We start from the raw sequence: 16,461 nt of genomic DNA, 5'->3' as shown, positions 1-16,461 counted from the left end.
TTCACCTTTTGCGTTTGGTTTAAATCCATAATACTGCCAAATTAACGATGTGCATCTTTTCTTGGATATTAAGCTGTCGTCCTCCATTTTATGCCGGGAAAATGTTGACGTCGGACATGAGCAATAGCGCGCGCGCTGGCGAGTGGGCGGGGTCAGTGCGGAGCAGACGATGTTATCGGATATCGCGATATTTTTGAAGGCGATTATCGCCCAAAAAAAATTTACATATCGCCCAGCCCTAGTGCGGACAGGGAGCTCATGTTATCCACCACAACACTTCTACTGTAGGAACTAGTGTTGTCACCATACTGGAAATTACAACTTCGATACGATACCTTGGAAAATATCAATATTCAATGCCATTATAGATTCCACGGGAAAAACAGCCATACAGATATTTTTAATATTCTCATGATTTTTGTCCATTTATTGAAATTCTAGGCAATCGATATTTTAACACTTCGACACAATCACTTTAAAGAATAGATTTTAATTTAGGAAAGATTGATCAATTAGGCTACATATATTACAATAATCCCACCTCACTCAATGCATTTATGCTTTTACAAATATCATTTTGATTCAATAGCTTTCACACAGCACAAGAAAGAATTGAATTTACAAAACAAGACAAAGAGTAATACAATAAGAACAAATTAACAATACAAATGTTAGCACAAATAAATACACAAATTAAGTAAACCGTGCTTTAAGTTGTTCCGGTGGGTCCAACAGTAGCAGGTTTATTAGGCTTCCGTCCCTTCAACCCTGTTTACCTCTGGTGTTAAGATACGTTCAGCTCGATCGGATCATACGTGAACGGGATCTAAAACGTTTTGAGCTTGTCCACGTTCAAGCACTTCCAGAGGTAGTCAAAAACGCATTAGACCGGATTGCTTTCGCAGTGTAGATGCTATAGGGTGTGCAGTATAGTCTATGAAAATACAATGTGAGTTAATACAAAGGCAAGATCACAAACAGTGCATAAGGAATGCATAAAACTTTACATATAAAAGACTAACTAAACTGTTAAATCAAAATGGAAATTCAACAACTCCTATTTGTTGCACAACAGAGATTTACTGATATTGCGTGATAAACCTTAAATTATATTTGTGATAATTTGTACTATTTTTATTATTAAATTTGACTTACAAAACAGATCCAAATGCTTGATCAACACACTTAAAATGTCTTCTTAATATGAAAGAATGCATGTTATGATAACATCAGCTATGGCACCCTTTATGGCAATGAAAAGTGTGCTAGCTAGTGTTGGTTTATGAACTGTGGTGTAATATCAAAAAGCAAACATCTGAAATAAAGCTTATAGAGCTAAAAGTGTTTGCATTCATATAATGTTGAGTATGCTCAAGGCTAACGCCAGTAAGCGAGCACAGTTCAGACCATAAGCTTTGACAGAACATGCCACATGCTGATTAATGCAACATATGACTATTTACACAACAGGACACTGGACATTTGAAGTCACAAGCAGCTTCTCTCACCCGACTCCTTGTTTTCACATGAAATTATCACAGTGAGCAAAGGTCAGCACCTCTAATGAGAGAGGAAAACAGCATGCATGCACACTGAAGGGTTGTAGACAAGGACAGTCTTGAGAGCAGACGAGGGATTGATGGGAGGGTCACTGAGGCCGGGATGGGTTCGATGCCCCGGTGCTGGGCTTTCACGTTGCAGGCCTATTGAACACAGTCTCAGCCCTTTCACAGGAGTTCAGATATCTGAATAAAATGTTAACAGCACTATTTCCTGAAACCAGAGCCTGTCTAACATAAACAATGAGAAAACAAGGTCATTATGGTCAGAAGCTGGCGAACAAGTTCTCATCTCACGGAGCAGCTCCTCAAAATACGTGCTCTGCCAATAAACCTCTCAAATACGGTGTAAGAAATCATTGACAAAAAAAAAAAAACACTCTCACATTAAATACAAGTAAGATCTGAGTTGGGAAATGTAATGCTTTCTCTTTAACTTCATCATGAGAAACTTGGTGAGCAAGTTATTAGATTTTTATGAAAGATTACAACAAAAGAATTCTTTGGAATAACACGGATGGATGAATTATTCACAATAATACCAGAACAGTACATTGAGGCCTATTGTGATTGATTTTATGCTGACATTAATGTTGTAAACGTAGTGAATTCTGCTGTCAATCCCCAAAATCAAACCGAGATCAGGACATACGGTAAATCAGTTTAACAGCAGAGTCATGGTGATTCAGCCAGTGAGAGTGATAACTCGTGTAGAGGAGGAGCAGAAATGCAAGGAAGCTGGGGGAAAACCAAAACGTCACTGAGGAATGAAGAGGAGGGGATGCGGAGAGAGCAGGAGTGCATGTATACAAGCTCAGATTTATACTAGTTCTTTTCTTTTTCAGGAATTAACAATTCTACAACTGTGACATTTCAGATATGCGAGTCTTTATAAACTTATGGAGAGTAGTGTTGTCAAAAATATTGATATACATCGATCTGAAACGGCTTCAATACTCCTTTCCTGCAGTATCGATACGCAATGCCTCTAGCTGCTCACTTCTCACTCGATCTACAGTTTGACACACACGCCTCCTCTCACTCACTCGTCTTATAGACTCCGGTTGAATAGTGCTTGTATTGCACATAATTTTACACATTCATGCGGGTTTCACGCTCACACCACTGATTTATAAGTGGCACGCACATAAATCTGCATCTCAAACAGCTCGCAAGTACCAAATTGTGTGTGTTTTTGAGGTGTATTGTGCTTAAACGCTCAAATACACACAACATGGTGTCAAAATAGCCATCTTGGCGAGTATTCAGGTAATAACAGTCAGTTTGGGAAAGGATATAGTTGAGAAAGACAGCGCATGTTGTGTAACCGAATACTGGATCCGTGCATAAGCTCTTAAAGTGACAGCAGCCTAATAAACCTGCTGCTGTCTGTCATGCTAATCAACAAAACTAAAAGAAAATCACCTGCTGCTCTTGTAAACTTCAATTATAAGCATTGATCTGTATTATGTTTTTACAATGAAGACTACCCAGTGCTATTTTTTTTACATTTAATTACTGTAGTGTTTCTTACCTGAATACTAGCCTACTGTTAGACACACCTGAAAAAATTAAAGCCATGGTTATTTCATTTCTCTCTTTATTCTAATTTAACTTCTTTGTGCTATCATTTGCAATGTACTTGTCTTTTGTAAATTTAGCTCAGTTTCAAACAAAGCCTCCCTGTGGTGTGTAGCTACTGCAGCAAAATTACCCAAATTACCAAGAACTTATTAGATGATAAAATATCAGAATGGCAGTTTTCCCTGTGGTATCAAAAAAGGTATCGCATCGAAGTTTGAAATCCCAGTGTCGTGACAACACTAATAAAGAGAACATGTAACATTATCTGACCTGAGGAACTGATCTGCCATGATAAATGCTGGATGGGAACTCTTCGTTTAAACTTAAAGCCTGTACTCTACGGCCAGCTTTGTGCATTTCATACACTTCCTATATTAGAAAAGGGACACAGACTTCCTCCATTGTACTGTCACAGTAAAGATAAAACATTACATTTACAAAGAAACCAATTACTGCTCGCAGATTGAGTTGAAAGGGCGTCTATGGAAAACAATGCAACATCTCCGCAGTTCTCCGTGTTCTTTAATCACCGTGCCGGAGAGCCATGCCGCTGAACCAGCATGCTAAAATCATGACTGCCCCGAGGCACCATGGGAGGGCTCTTTGGCTCAGATTAGAACATAAAAATCTAATTTGTTCCATTGGGTTTTGTAGTTCATTGGGCCTCTTGTCTGTCAAGTAGGCTTAGTGTTTATTTGATGCTGTGTTAAAGCATAGCACGGCATCACGGTCTGAAGCTCGAGACCTGTAGCGACTCAACTAGGCCTGGGGGAAACACCTAAAAATTTGCTTTCTTTTTCGGCCTGCACCACAAAAACAAGACATCTTGGGGAGATAAAACTATATGACTAAGACACAGAGTATCAACAAACCAGGCGGTTGGATGAAAAGAAAAAAACGGCAAATGCAATCTAGTTTTGATTTGTGTACTAAAATTAGACCAAGGACAAAACATTGGTCGAGCAACATTTTGTGCACGATGATTTGACATACCAAAAATCACACCCTTCACTATCCCACCACAGTACTCCTATGATTTGTTCCTCGTCTTAACTTCCCGATAGCCATGAGACACCCATAATCATGAGTCTCAGAGATTTTATGATCTCGCTCAGCGTGGGACATAAGCAGAAGGACAAACGCCAGCTCTATGGTCTTGGCAGCACATCCCTCTAGATACGAGCGTCTCTTCATTTACTAAATGGACACGTCCGTTCCATCGCCAAAAGAGAAGGAAGATGAATGATGTGACAAGCGAAGAGTTTAAAGCTGCACTTCCTTGCACACAAGTGCTACATGCAATCTGAAGGAAGAGGACCACACCCACAACCACACGCAACCTACAGCACTTCCTCTGAACTTGTGCTCTGAACACATTCTCAGAGCCTGTCTGGCCTAAACTGAGTACATTGCAGCATTGAGCTGACTTGGAGAGACGGAATTAAATTAAATGCAATGCAATGCAATGCAACCAATGAGAAACCCGAGCAATGACTGCCAGGACCTACAGTGCATCCCAAATCACGCTGAACACAGTATGCTAAAAGTACCCAGATGGTATACTATTTCCGGTGGATTAGTGAAGAGAGCATCCATGCATGTTTTTGCATGCTAATACTGCTTAAAACCCCCTTGTGCAACAGCAGAGGAATAAAAAAATGAAGGCTATGCATTCAGCTAGATGCAAATGCTTACGTGCAAACTCAAATACAATTAATTCACTACCACACTGTCAAACTACACAGTAAAATATAATTTTCTAGTCTAAAGGTGCAGTCACATTTGCAACAAATTTCCATGCAAAAATTAACAGTTCCATTGTCAATAACGTTGAGATGTATGACGCACTTCTCACTTATCTTCACTTTCCAAACAAGCAAACTTTTCAGCACAGCAGACTCACGCGACCAACTTGAAAATGAGTTTGCGTCATTTGTACAAAACCTGGCAATGTTGAAATGTGTTCTAAGCAAAACAAAGCTGCTTTCTCATCAGAATGCAAATTGCAGTCATAGAATACCCATCTTTAATGTGTCAATACAGTGAAACACAGCAACCAACTCAGATTCAAATCAGCCTCATCCTGCATCGCATGTCACAGAGACGCTTCTGCAGTGAGACTTCTCATTTCTGCTCGATATTGACTCATATTAGCACCAGAACGGACCAGCGCAAGACTCAACGGTTACACTTTATCTTAAGGTGTCATTGTTACAGTGTAATTTAATATTTAAGCACTGAGTAATATTAAACAACTACATGTACTTACTATAGGGTTAGGGTTGAGGGTTAGTTGCATGTAATTATGCATAATTTACTGTGGTAAGTACATGCAACATATGTAACAAGAACACTGTGAGATAAAGTGTTAATCACTATAAAAGTGACAGTGCATTGCTCAAAATGCAGAGAAGGCCTCATTGCTTCTGTCTAAGTCGCAAAACCCAAATTGTGTTTCACAGGAAGAGCCCGATTGCTCCTCTAATCTCCATGCTTGCATACGAGCATGTGTACGTTAATGATGCAAGTTTTCTGCTCTCCAACCACAGAGCTGAGCCTGTTCGAAGCACACAGACTCTTTCAATACCACATTAACATGTGGGCCGCCAAGAGGGGAGAGGAGGAGGTGGAGGAACCTGGGAACAAAGCCTCTATAGTTGTCTCAAGCCTGGCTATGAGAGTTATGTAATTTGACTGGCAAGGCTGCGTTTCCCCCACCGGAATACTGCAGACTAATCTCACTGAGGGACGGAGCTGCTCTAGAAAGAGGCGAGGACAAGGAAAACGTGCTTGTAATGAGCAGCTTTCATCTGACGCGGAGCCAAACGCTGCCCCTGTTGCAGTCAGCAGATAATGCTGCAAATGTGATCAGATCTTTGGTACGTGGTGCACAGGGTTCAAGGGGAAATAGAGGTGGAGAGGGCCGAAGCAAGAGCCTGTGCTTACCATAAGCATGGCGGTGGATTTAGAGTGGTTAAAAATAAAATCTGATTCTGAGTGCCTGGAAACCATGTGACTGGCATCACATGAGAAGTGGAAGGGGTTTGGGGGGGGGGTGACACGAACACGAACACACACACACAGAACGCGCTGCCGGCATAATGAGCTTTGTGATCAGTCTTCTTGGTTTCTACTGACGGTAAGCAGATATGGCCTGATTTCTGAGGTAAACACCAGAAGAACTCTGAGCTCCACCGGGACACAGAAAATAGAGGACTTTATCAGTGTTTCCGAGGGTAAAAACGGATCTTAGCTGCTGTTTATATCTGTCAGCCTGTATGCCAAGCAGAACAGGAGCATTCACTTCTGTGGCAGTCTCACGCTACGTACAAAACTTCAAGGATCAAAAGGGAGAAAACTAAAAATTCGTTCGAAAATCTGAATGCGTTTAGGTGGAACATAAAAAGAGATAAGCAGAACATTTTTAAGCCATATGAAACCATCCGAACAGAGATACACAAGTTGTTATTCACTAATGCTCTTCCCATCCACTGCAGATTTCATATTCAGATATGGCAGTGTCAGATATACCCCTGGTTGCATTTTGAAAGTGAGAGCTGCGGTGGACGTGATCATCTGTAACGATGCTTCTATCACTAACTATCGATATTATGTATCAATACAACATTTTAAAGTTTTTTACTTTACTTTGGCACTCATGTTTGACACTACCGCTCTACTCATTTCTGTCAAAGGGTGCATTCCCTTAAACCTAGCGGTCCTGTCAATCATCAGCGGCGGCCAAAAGACAAACACGGACAACTGTGCCGATAAACGGTAATACAATATATCACGATAATGAACGTGCATGGTATTGTTATTGTGGGCACTTTAAAACAGTGAATTATTATTTATTATGAATTATAAAAAAAAAATGGAACGCATTTCAATAATACTTTTCCATCATCTGGTTAAAATGTACAACACCGCATTCAATCCCTGACGAAAGACATTCAATCGCTTATTGAACACTTACTTTCTGCTTCTGAACTATTTAAATGTTCAACAGCCATTCATTTTTTGTAATCATAGTGGTGTTTATCACAACACCAAATACTTAAAGACTAAATAGGCTGTTTATTCATTATGCATCATTTTTTACATTTTAATCTGGACTACAACATGCTAGATGAAATGCTTCTTTATTATTGTCCGGTAACACTTTGCAGTAAAGCTCCATTAGTTAGCATGGGTTAATTCATTAGTTAACAATACCATGATAAAAGATTCGGCAATTATCGCAACATGAAACTTTGATACCGCCACATGCCTAAAGACAACATATTCTCTCCTGTCCGACTCAAGTCATGTGGAGCAAAGACGACAAAAACTTCTCTAGACTGTTGTCATTGCTGATCTCATTGCACAAGCCAGTGATGATTGATTTACTGTGCGATTATATCACTAAAATTGCAACAAAGTTATACAATACTGTCTAAAGGCTGGAACATAACGCACAGGTCATATGATGCTTATCTGTCGCATTTGGCACTTAATTTTGTTAAAACTAATTTTGTGTTCTACGGAGGAAGGTCTTGGTTTAAAATGGTGATGAAAGCACTGATTTTTTTAGGTGATTTAACTCATTTCTCAAGCATTTCTTAGAACACAACAGCCTATTGCCTGTGCTATGTTAGCTTTCATGGTGGAAAGTAAAGACAGACTCTACAGACTCATGGGTTGGCACTGCTTACTGATGAAGAAGCATGGTCACATGACCTGTGTGCTGGAGAGGGAAGCAGTGCAAGCAGTGACCCAGTTAAACAACAGCCTCCACACACACATCACAGAGAGAAGGCAAATCCACACTCAAAAACAAAAAACTTTAACAAAAGCGGTGGCAGGCAGGGCCCAGGCATGCAATAAGCCCTGCTCTTAACACACACATTCCAGAGCTGAGCCGTACACCTGCCTGTCGGTACTAGCATCGGCGCCAACAAACACACATTCACATATAAAACCTGCATGTTCAAACATACACACTATATAACCAAAGGAAAACCCAAGAGTTCAAAGCCCATAGTCAGTATTCCCAAACTAGCTAAAAACAAGATCTCAGGATGATTCAGAATAAACATCCCAATGCAGCCAAAGTCACTGGCGTTGACACACAGGTATTTCAGCATCAGCTGTGTTTACTCATAACCAACTGTAGCAGCGAAAACGAGGAACTGGCCAGTAACAGTCAAACCATCATTATTAGCCGCAACTAGAAAGAAAGAAAGATGGGATTTACCGATTCCATGGCCGTCTTCGGATGGGAAAGATTAAAATCCAGCTAAAAACGCTGAAGATGTGGCTGTGAAGTCCAAGGAATCCTGCAAAAGCAAAATGAAAGATAGATTAGTCTCCTGAATACTGATGATTCACTTAGCAGGAGTTATTTTTTCAAACGCGGATTCATTTCACTGTAGGGGTGTAACAAAATATCGTGTCTCTCAATATATCACAGTACAAAAATGCAACAATATGTATCGTGGATAGTTCACCCAAAATAAAAAATGACTGTGTGATGAAAAAAATTCCAGTTTTCAGAGTTTTAGTGTCAGTACTTCATTAAACTACTATATTAATGTTGAATATAATGTATAATAATGCAATGAGGGAATATTAGTGGGTCCTGATAATGCCAGATGTCTTGTTACCAGTATAAAGTGCCTACATTATATTAAATATATCTAGTCAGTGAAAGAGCATATTCGTCTAAAATAATTCTGTATTTTCAGCTTCAGAATCATGAATATTGTTATTCTGGTGTCTCTATTGTCCTGTGCTTTGGGTTTCCAGCACCAAGTCCATCCATTTATACACACAATGTAATACCAAATTTAGCATTTTAATCAACAGTACATTTTTGTTATTCTTTTATCATATCTCGAGTATCGCAATAATATCGTATCGCGATTTCAGTGTCATGATATGTATCAAATCGTGACATGAGTGTTTCGTTACGCCCCTATTTTACTGTATTTATTCCAGAACTCAGAGCATGAAACGCCAGATCAAGCCAAACACACACAAGGAAAAGAACAGGTTTCACCCTTGTGTTTTGGCGTCAGAGGTCCAGAGCATTTATGGGGAATTGGTTTATCACGATTTCGGGGGACAGTTGGTGTGCTGGGATACAATGGACACATTGCTATGTTGCTGTCACCCAATCCCACACGTTACATGCTAACAGCTGCAACAAGAGAGTGGTATTCAAGGCTTGACAGCAATGTCTACTGTACGACTGTCAGTCAGCTGTATCCCATAACGGACTGGAAAGCTTAATATTATGAGACAAACACAAAAGTTGAAGAAAAAAATCTAAAGCTGAGTTTAAATAAATGCCTCTTTTGAGAATTTAATAGTGATGCACAAAATATAGTTGAGCTTACTGGTATCGGTGGCGTTTCTTTTACCACTTATCACTATTGGTCTGATATAACTCAGAAGATGTTCCCTCAACACAAACCCAATAGGGTTATTTGATTGGCTTTTGGATTATTGCAGAAAATAAGTTCTTTGACCAACAAAAGATTCTTTCATGTTTTTGTTCATTATAATCTTCACAAATGAACAACATTTATTAATGTAAAATCTAAACACAGAAGTACAAAGCTAAATGTAGGCTATAAACGAACCACACCACGGTTGCATGACCATCACTATTGCTTCCGACAACTTGAGTCTTTTTTTTTTTTTTTACATTTTCCCGGAAAGTCTGAGTTAGAATAATTAGCAAGAACATGATTAATTATAAACACAATGAGACCGTAAAAGCAGACTAGTGGAGTAGATGAGTTTTTCTGTTCACTATCATGACATTTAATGTCAGAAACCACCTTTTTCAAGACAAGAAAAGGCTTTAAAAAATAGACACACACGGGGGTCTCACTGATGTCACATCGTAGAATAAAACACAAATATCTTGAGCTTGTTAACCACAGATCTAAAAGAAAAAAAGAAAAAAATACTGACTTCCAGGCAAAAATAGCAGGTTAGATCACTAAGGGTGTATTCATACCAGGAAAGTTCGGTCACCCATTCATTGGACAGAATTCGAATCGTACCGAGAGCCGTGTCTCGTTAGCTGTATTCACACCGGCCCAAAATATCCACACGGGGGGGAAACGAACTTGAGTTTGATTCACTCGAACCCAACAAGACCGGTGTGAATACACCCTTAGAAAAACAGCACACTAGCTCTCACAAATTCACACAGTTAGAGGTATCATTCATGATTGTACCAAAAACATTGGGCAACAAGTTATCATCTTATGCAAAAGATACAAAATTTGATCGGCTGACTATATAATAGAGCACTGGGTCCAGTCACTAAAGCCCCTTTCACACAGAGATTCCGGAAAATACACGGATAGGCTAATGTGTCCCGGGATCGTTTGATTTTGGTTCATTCACACTGCCAGCGATTTTCCGGAATCAGTGAGTGTGTTCACACACATCCCGTAAAGACACGTGACATTGATTCGTCTGCTTATTTGCTTGTGAATTTCTTTTCTGATTCGATCACAAACTAACGCATCACGTACCGTGTCACTAGCTGGCGAACGATCTCAGCTCCAGCGTCATCACTACGACACACCCATTACGGCATTGATTACGGCTTTTGTTCACACAGGGTGCGTTCCGGGACTGATCCCGGCAATGTTACTAGGTCCCCATCCCGGGATCGATCCCGGCATTGATCCCGGGACGTGTTTGCGTTCACACAGAAGGCACTCTAGCAATTTAACAGCAATTTCCCAGGATCAACGCACTGTGTGAAAGGGGCTAGTGAGGACAGGAGAGTCCACATTAAGGGCAGTCCTCACTCAGATGGGGTGTCTGGGAGGACCAGACAGGATTCTCCCAACAGGAATGTGCCAGATTGGATTAATCCTGAGTGGAGAGAACTCGCTCTTAATGGGGCTTCAAAATGAGACCGTAATCTTACCAAGAAAATCCCCTGAATACAGAGAACAAGAGTAGCTTGCGCCGCCTGCTCAAACACACATCAACTGGCCATGGTTAAACCAAGTAATTTAGTAAAAACAAGATATGTCGCGGAAGTGTTTGTCAAAACCAGTTTGAGAACAGCTGGCACAGAAGATTAAGTCTCCCAGACCAGTTTACAGGGTGGATCAGTCTCTCTTGTTCTCTCCTGTCCTGCTCAGAGTCTTGCTTTGTTGACCCTAAAAGGAAACTCGAGGCCTAAGGAGAGCTTTTAAAGCCCTTTAAAAATCACCAGTCAAAATGAGCTGTTTATGTGTGCGGACGAAAGAGGATTTCACAATGCTTTCACAAAGGAAAGAAACGTTCCTGCAGAGGACGGACCAGCCAAGCTTGCCACATCCTGACCATCGGGCTATGATGAACAACCAAAAAACAGGCAAAACAAGCAGACCCTGTTAAAAACAACTGGTTTAACACATACAGCTTAAAAATATGCTCAACATTGTTAACAGAAAAAAGACAGAACAAAACCCAGACAAAACCCAGAGCCGCTCATTCTGCAATGTTTCAGCCAACTCTCATTCAGTCCGGCTTGTCTCATTCAGTCACAATCCAATCGATTTATGATGGGTAAAATCAAGTCCACACTAAAAAGACATTTTTATTTATATGATTTGTAAAACTAACAGCATTTTGCCTTCAGATGTTTAAGCAGTGTTTAATGAACAGTTTTCATTTTCCCTGTAGTCCACTTACAATGTTTACAAAAACCTTCATAATTTGGCTTTTTTTAAAGGCTCAAGCCCAAGCCTGAATTACTCTGTGATTACACATTCATAAAACTGAAATATGGCATTAAAAAAAGCTACCTTGGTAAAAATAAAACTGTATCCATTTGCTTGTAACATTGGGATCTTTTGTAGAATGGCAGAAGCCACACAACCAGGAACCAGCAGAAGATCGGGGGACCACTGAGTTACTGCCGTTTTTGCAGCTTCACTTCATTTAATCTTTTTGGACTGGGCCCAGTTCAGAGGTAAAGTAAGTTTCATAGTACAGGGCTTTTCTTCTGGTGCGACTAAAATGTGTTAGAGGTCGCACTGGTGTTACCTCCATGTTGCCCAACTGATAAGAGCTGCCATTTCTGTTGCATATTAGAAACATCAAATGGCAAACGAAACGAAACCGCGCTACTCAGTTTATGAGCTTGGAGAAATACTAGACAGTCCAGCGCAAGCTCAGAATAGGTTTACTTGCGGGCACATCGTTGATCACGCGACACCGTTACTACACAGCGCTGGGAGATCCAGTGAGAAAGCATTTAAATTCACCATAGTATTAATAACATCACAGCGAGATCTAGTGGGAAGCGTTCAAATTCAGCACAGAATTCTGTTGTAAACCACAGATATCAGATCAAACAGCACCAGGAGAAACATTGTGCCATGAACGAACAAGTTATAAAGGACTTTCAATCCAAAAATAACCAACATTCAACGTGGATTTAATATAGCAATGCTAACTGTAACCATGGTATTGTGGCAGAAATAGTTGAAGTGTTTTTTTCTTCGTACAACCTTTTAAGAGTGAAATTCAAACACACTTTTTCCAGCACTTTAAAGCTGTAAGTATGATCCAATTTTAATGTTATTTGTAAAACTAAAAGTTTAAAGATGAAGGAAAACTAAAACTTTGTGGCAAACAAACACTTACTTAAAAAAAAGAAATGAAATTACCACTATAACTAGTAGATGGCGGCCGAGGAGCACTTAATGACTTATTAGCCATTTCCACTCCCTAATATTTGGAAAAAAGTAGGAAGTCACAAGGTCTCGTGAAAAACAAAAACATTCCTCCTTTTCTAATCTTTATAGTAACTTATATAAAGGTTGTAACCTTTTATAGCCACTGAAGCTGTCGGTCAGTTTAGTATGATACTAAGGAAGAACAATGGTGCATTTAATAGGAGTAGAATATATTGGAGCCCTGTAATATATTGTTGTTTTATTTCAAAATCAAGGTAAATTTGACTCAAGACGCATGGAAAGAGTCCAGCACATTCATTCAAACAACAATTAATATCCTAATAAGAAACTGAAGTTCTCAACAAAACAATCTAACCAGCAATAGCTTATGCTTGAAGTACTCTGATCAGTTAAGGGCAAAATTGACTATTACAAATAAATTGCACACCATTCAATTCAATAAAACTGGGTTCAGATGATATTCCCAAGCATCACTTCTTAGTAGGGGTGTGACGATACACTCAGCTCACAACACCAATCATGATATTTTGAACAAAATTAAAAAATGAAACAAATTCAAATAACATTTATTTCCAAACCATTAGGCTAACAATTTCCATTAACTTTGTTTTAAATACAAGTTCATAAAGAATTTACAATATTTCAAGATTTAATTGAACCTTCTGTATGTAATTTAACAATTGTTTTAACATGAAATTAGAATTTGGATAGTTTAAAATTAAAAAGTTGGACAGTATAAAAATATTCATGATTCTGAACCTGAAAATACAGATATTAAATACTATGCATAGCCTATAAATAATGTAAGTAACAGACATTTGTCATTATCAGGACCCACAAGTATTGCCCCATTGCATTATAATATATTATATTATAGTGGTTTAATGTAATGTCACTGAAACTCTGTAAACTTTCATTTTTTTTCTAACGCAGTACACTCACGGTTTCAATGCAGGCATTCGTTAAATATCTTTTAGACACGCCACCTGTGCAGATTAATGCACTTACATTATAAAAAAATAATAATAATCTTAAACGCTTTGAATCATCATACTACCAATCGGTTCACCATATAAAGCCATCGTGTCTCTTCAGAAGACTTGGATTTGGATCAGACCACTCGCTTATTTTTACGAAGCCTTTATGACATGAATTTTAAGTTTTGACTTTAAATGGAGGGACAGAAATCTCTCCAATTTCATAAAAATATCTTCATTTGTGTTCGGAAGATGAATGAAAATCTTATAGGTTTGAAACGACATGAGGGTGAGTATATAATGACAGAATTTAAATGTTTGGGTGAATTATACTTCATAAATACAGTAAGCTGAGCCTTGGATAAAACTAACTCTGTATCGCGAGTCATATGGTTTTCATCAACGATACATTGTCAGATCTTTATATCTCGATATAACGATGTATCGTTACGCTCCTACTTCTTAACCCATGCACCCAACACCCAAAAACACCCTCAATCCTGTATATTCAATTGAATTCAAGATTATTATATTGTTTCAAAGCAGCTTTACAGAAAGTGCTTGTTTAAAAGTTAGCATGTAGGAAGCATTCTGTAATCAGCCAGAGATGAATGTGTCAAATGTACATATGGCAGTAATAAGATAATACATGCGGTTAGTTAGCGTCATTTATTCAGTTAAGCAGAGAGAAATATGACCCTGGCACGTGACATTAACCCACAGAGGGGGGAAAAATGTGCAAGAAACCACTGTTAAATCTGAGGTGGTCTAGTCCATTGGTAGATCTGATGGAAATGGCTGCCAGAAGGCCTCAAAGCACACATCCGACCAGATAAACACACGAAAACATGCCTGCCAACATGCTTTCGACAGCAATCAAGCTCAAGATCACCAAAACCATTCCCACATGCAGTCAGCAGCTCTACAGAGAACGCATTTCCTGCACTCAAAGCCACAATGCATGTTTGATGTGCTTTTGGAGATGAAATGTCTCTTGAGAAAAGGACGAAAATTGTCCCCACATCACGTTACATTTAAAGCACTTGAACCGCAAGCATTGCATGCAAGGATCATAAACAACCAGGGGTGTAGCGATGCCCTCATGCCACGATTCAATACATATCATGATATACTGAACTCACAGTGCGATATTATTCCGATATTCCAAGACATATGATAAAAGTTAACAAAAAAATGCACTGGTGGTTAAAATGCTAAATTTGGTATTACATTGGTGTGTAAATGAACAGGCTTGGACTTGGTGCTGAAACCCAAAGCACAGGACAATAGAGACACCAGAATAACAATATTCATGATTCTGAAGCTGAAAACAGGATTATTTTAGACGAATATGCTTGCACTCTTTCACTGACTAGATTTATTTAATATAATGTAGGCACTTTATACTGGTAACAAGACATTTGGCATTATCAGGACCCACTAATATTCCCCCATTGCATTATTATACATTATATTCAACAGTATATATAGTAGTTTAATGTAGTACTGACACTAAAATTGAAAAAAAAAAAAATTCCCCTCACACAGTAATTTTTATTTTGGGTGAACTATCCACAATACCTATTTGTATGATATCGTGTCACAAGACCTATTGTGACACGATATATTGTTACACCCATATCAACGACTGAAACTACACATAGGCAGAGAACTAGATAAGAAGGGAGTGGTTTTATATGTGCAGCTGCATTGGTGGATGGGGAAAAAGGGTTGTTTTGGTCCAGGTTGTTGTTGTTGGACCATGCCTGTGGCTTTTGTGAGCATGTAGACCTATATGGGGCAATGGGCATTGTGGGATTAAGGAGGAGACGAATGCTTTAATGCAAGCCTGAGGGCACAGCCATCCTTTATCCCACCTCTCTCCTGTTTGTGGCCCGTTCTTCTCTGTGCCGTTCCCCAGGGCATCGGATTACAGGAAGAGCCATTATTTCCACAATTCAGTCAGCTCCATTTATGTGGGAAATCAGGCCGCGGGAGCTCCCTTCCACCCCCCCGCCCTTTGCCACAAAGTGCCTCTCTTGTCAGATAACACTGCCTCTCTTATCTCACTACATGTCTGACTGCGGCCATGATGCCCTGTCTGAATGCTGAAGACAAAGCAGAACGCACACATAATCACTGGGGAATCTGTGGACAGTAGTGGACACATTGAAGATGTGAAGAGACACAAGCTGGGCTCGCACACCGGGAAACCGGGAGCTGAATATACAGGCAAAGCAAAAATTATTTTGTTACTAGTGTGTGCAGGACACTATAGTTCACTTATGTAAGTGAGGTGAGCAAAACAAAGTAAATAAATACATATTATACCCAAAAATTCTTCATACAGTGACTCCCAGTAAAATGTATAAAAATTGGGACCAAAAATTATTCAGACACTTAATTGCTAATGTGATTACACCACAAACTGAACAAAATGAAGCATTGCTTGGTGATTGGTTGAGCTAAACTGGTATTATCTAATTGTGTAGTTAAATTTAACAGCTGACAGATATTCAACATAATTTATGTGTGAGACAGTCTAACAGAAGGACGGACAAAACCAGTCAAATATCAACTGATTCTTGTCATATTTTATTACCATTTTCTAAACTAGAGCGAATAAACTGTGATAAT

The 16,461-nt window shown here is 39.3% G+C and overlaps 1 protein-coding gene across 2 annotated transcripts in view; it reads right to left on the bottom strand.

Moving 5' to 3' along the window:
- Positions 1-16,461, bottom strand: part of ankrd11 (ankyrin repeat domain 11) — a 162,875-nt gene that overhangs the window by 112,431 nt on the left and 33,983 nt on the right. For both annotated transcript variants that reach the window (XM_081358790.1, XM_081358791.1), the window contains exon 2: positions 8,380-8,461. The gene's annotated coding sequence lies outside the window, so the exon portion shown is untranslated. The remainder of the gene's footprint in view (positions 1-8,379; positions 8,462-16,461) is intronic.

The sequence above is a fragment of the Scardinius erythrophthalmus genome, assembly GCF_964197995.2.
Source record: "Scardinius erythrophthalmus genome assembly, chromosome: 2".
In the NCBI taxonomy this organism is placed as follows: domain Eukaryota; kingdom Metazoa; phylum Chordata; class Actinopteri; order Cypriniformes; family Leuciscidae; genus Scardinius; species Scardinius erythrophthalmus.
The sequence above is the reverse complement of the archived record's forward strand: the minus strand, read 5'-3'. Positions and strand labels throughout refer to the sequence as shown.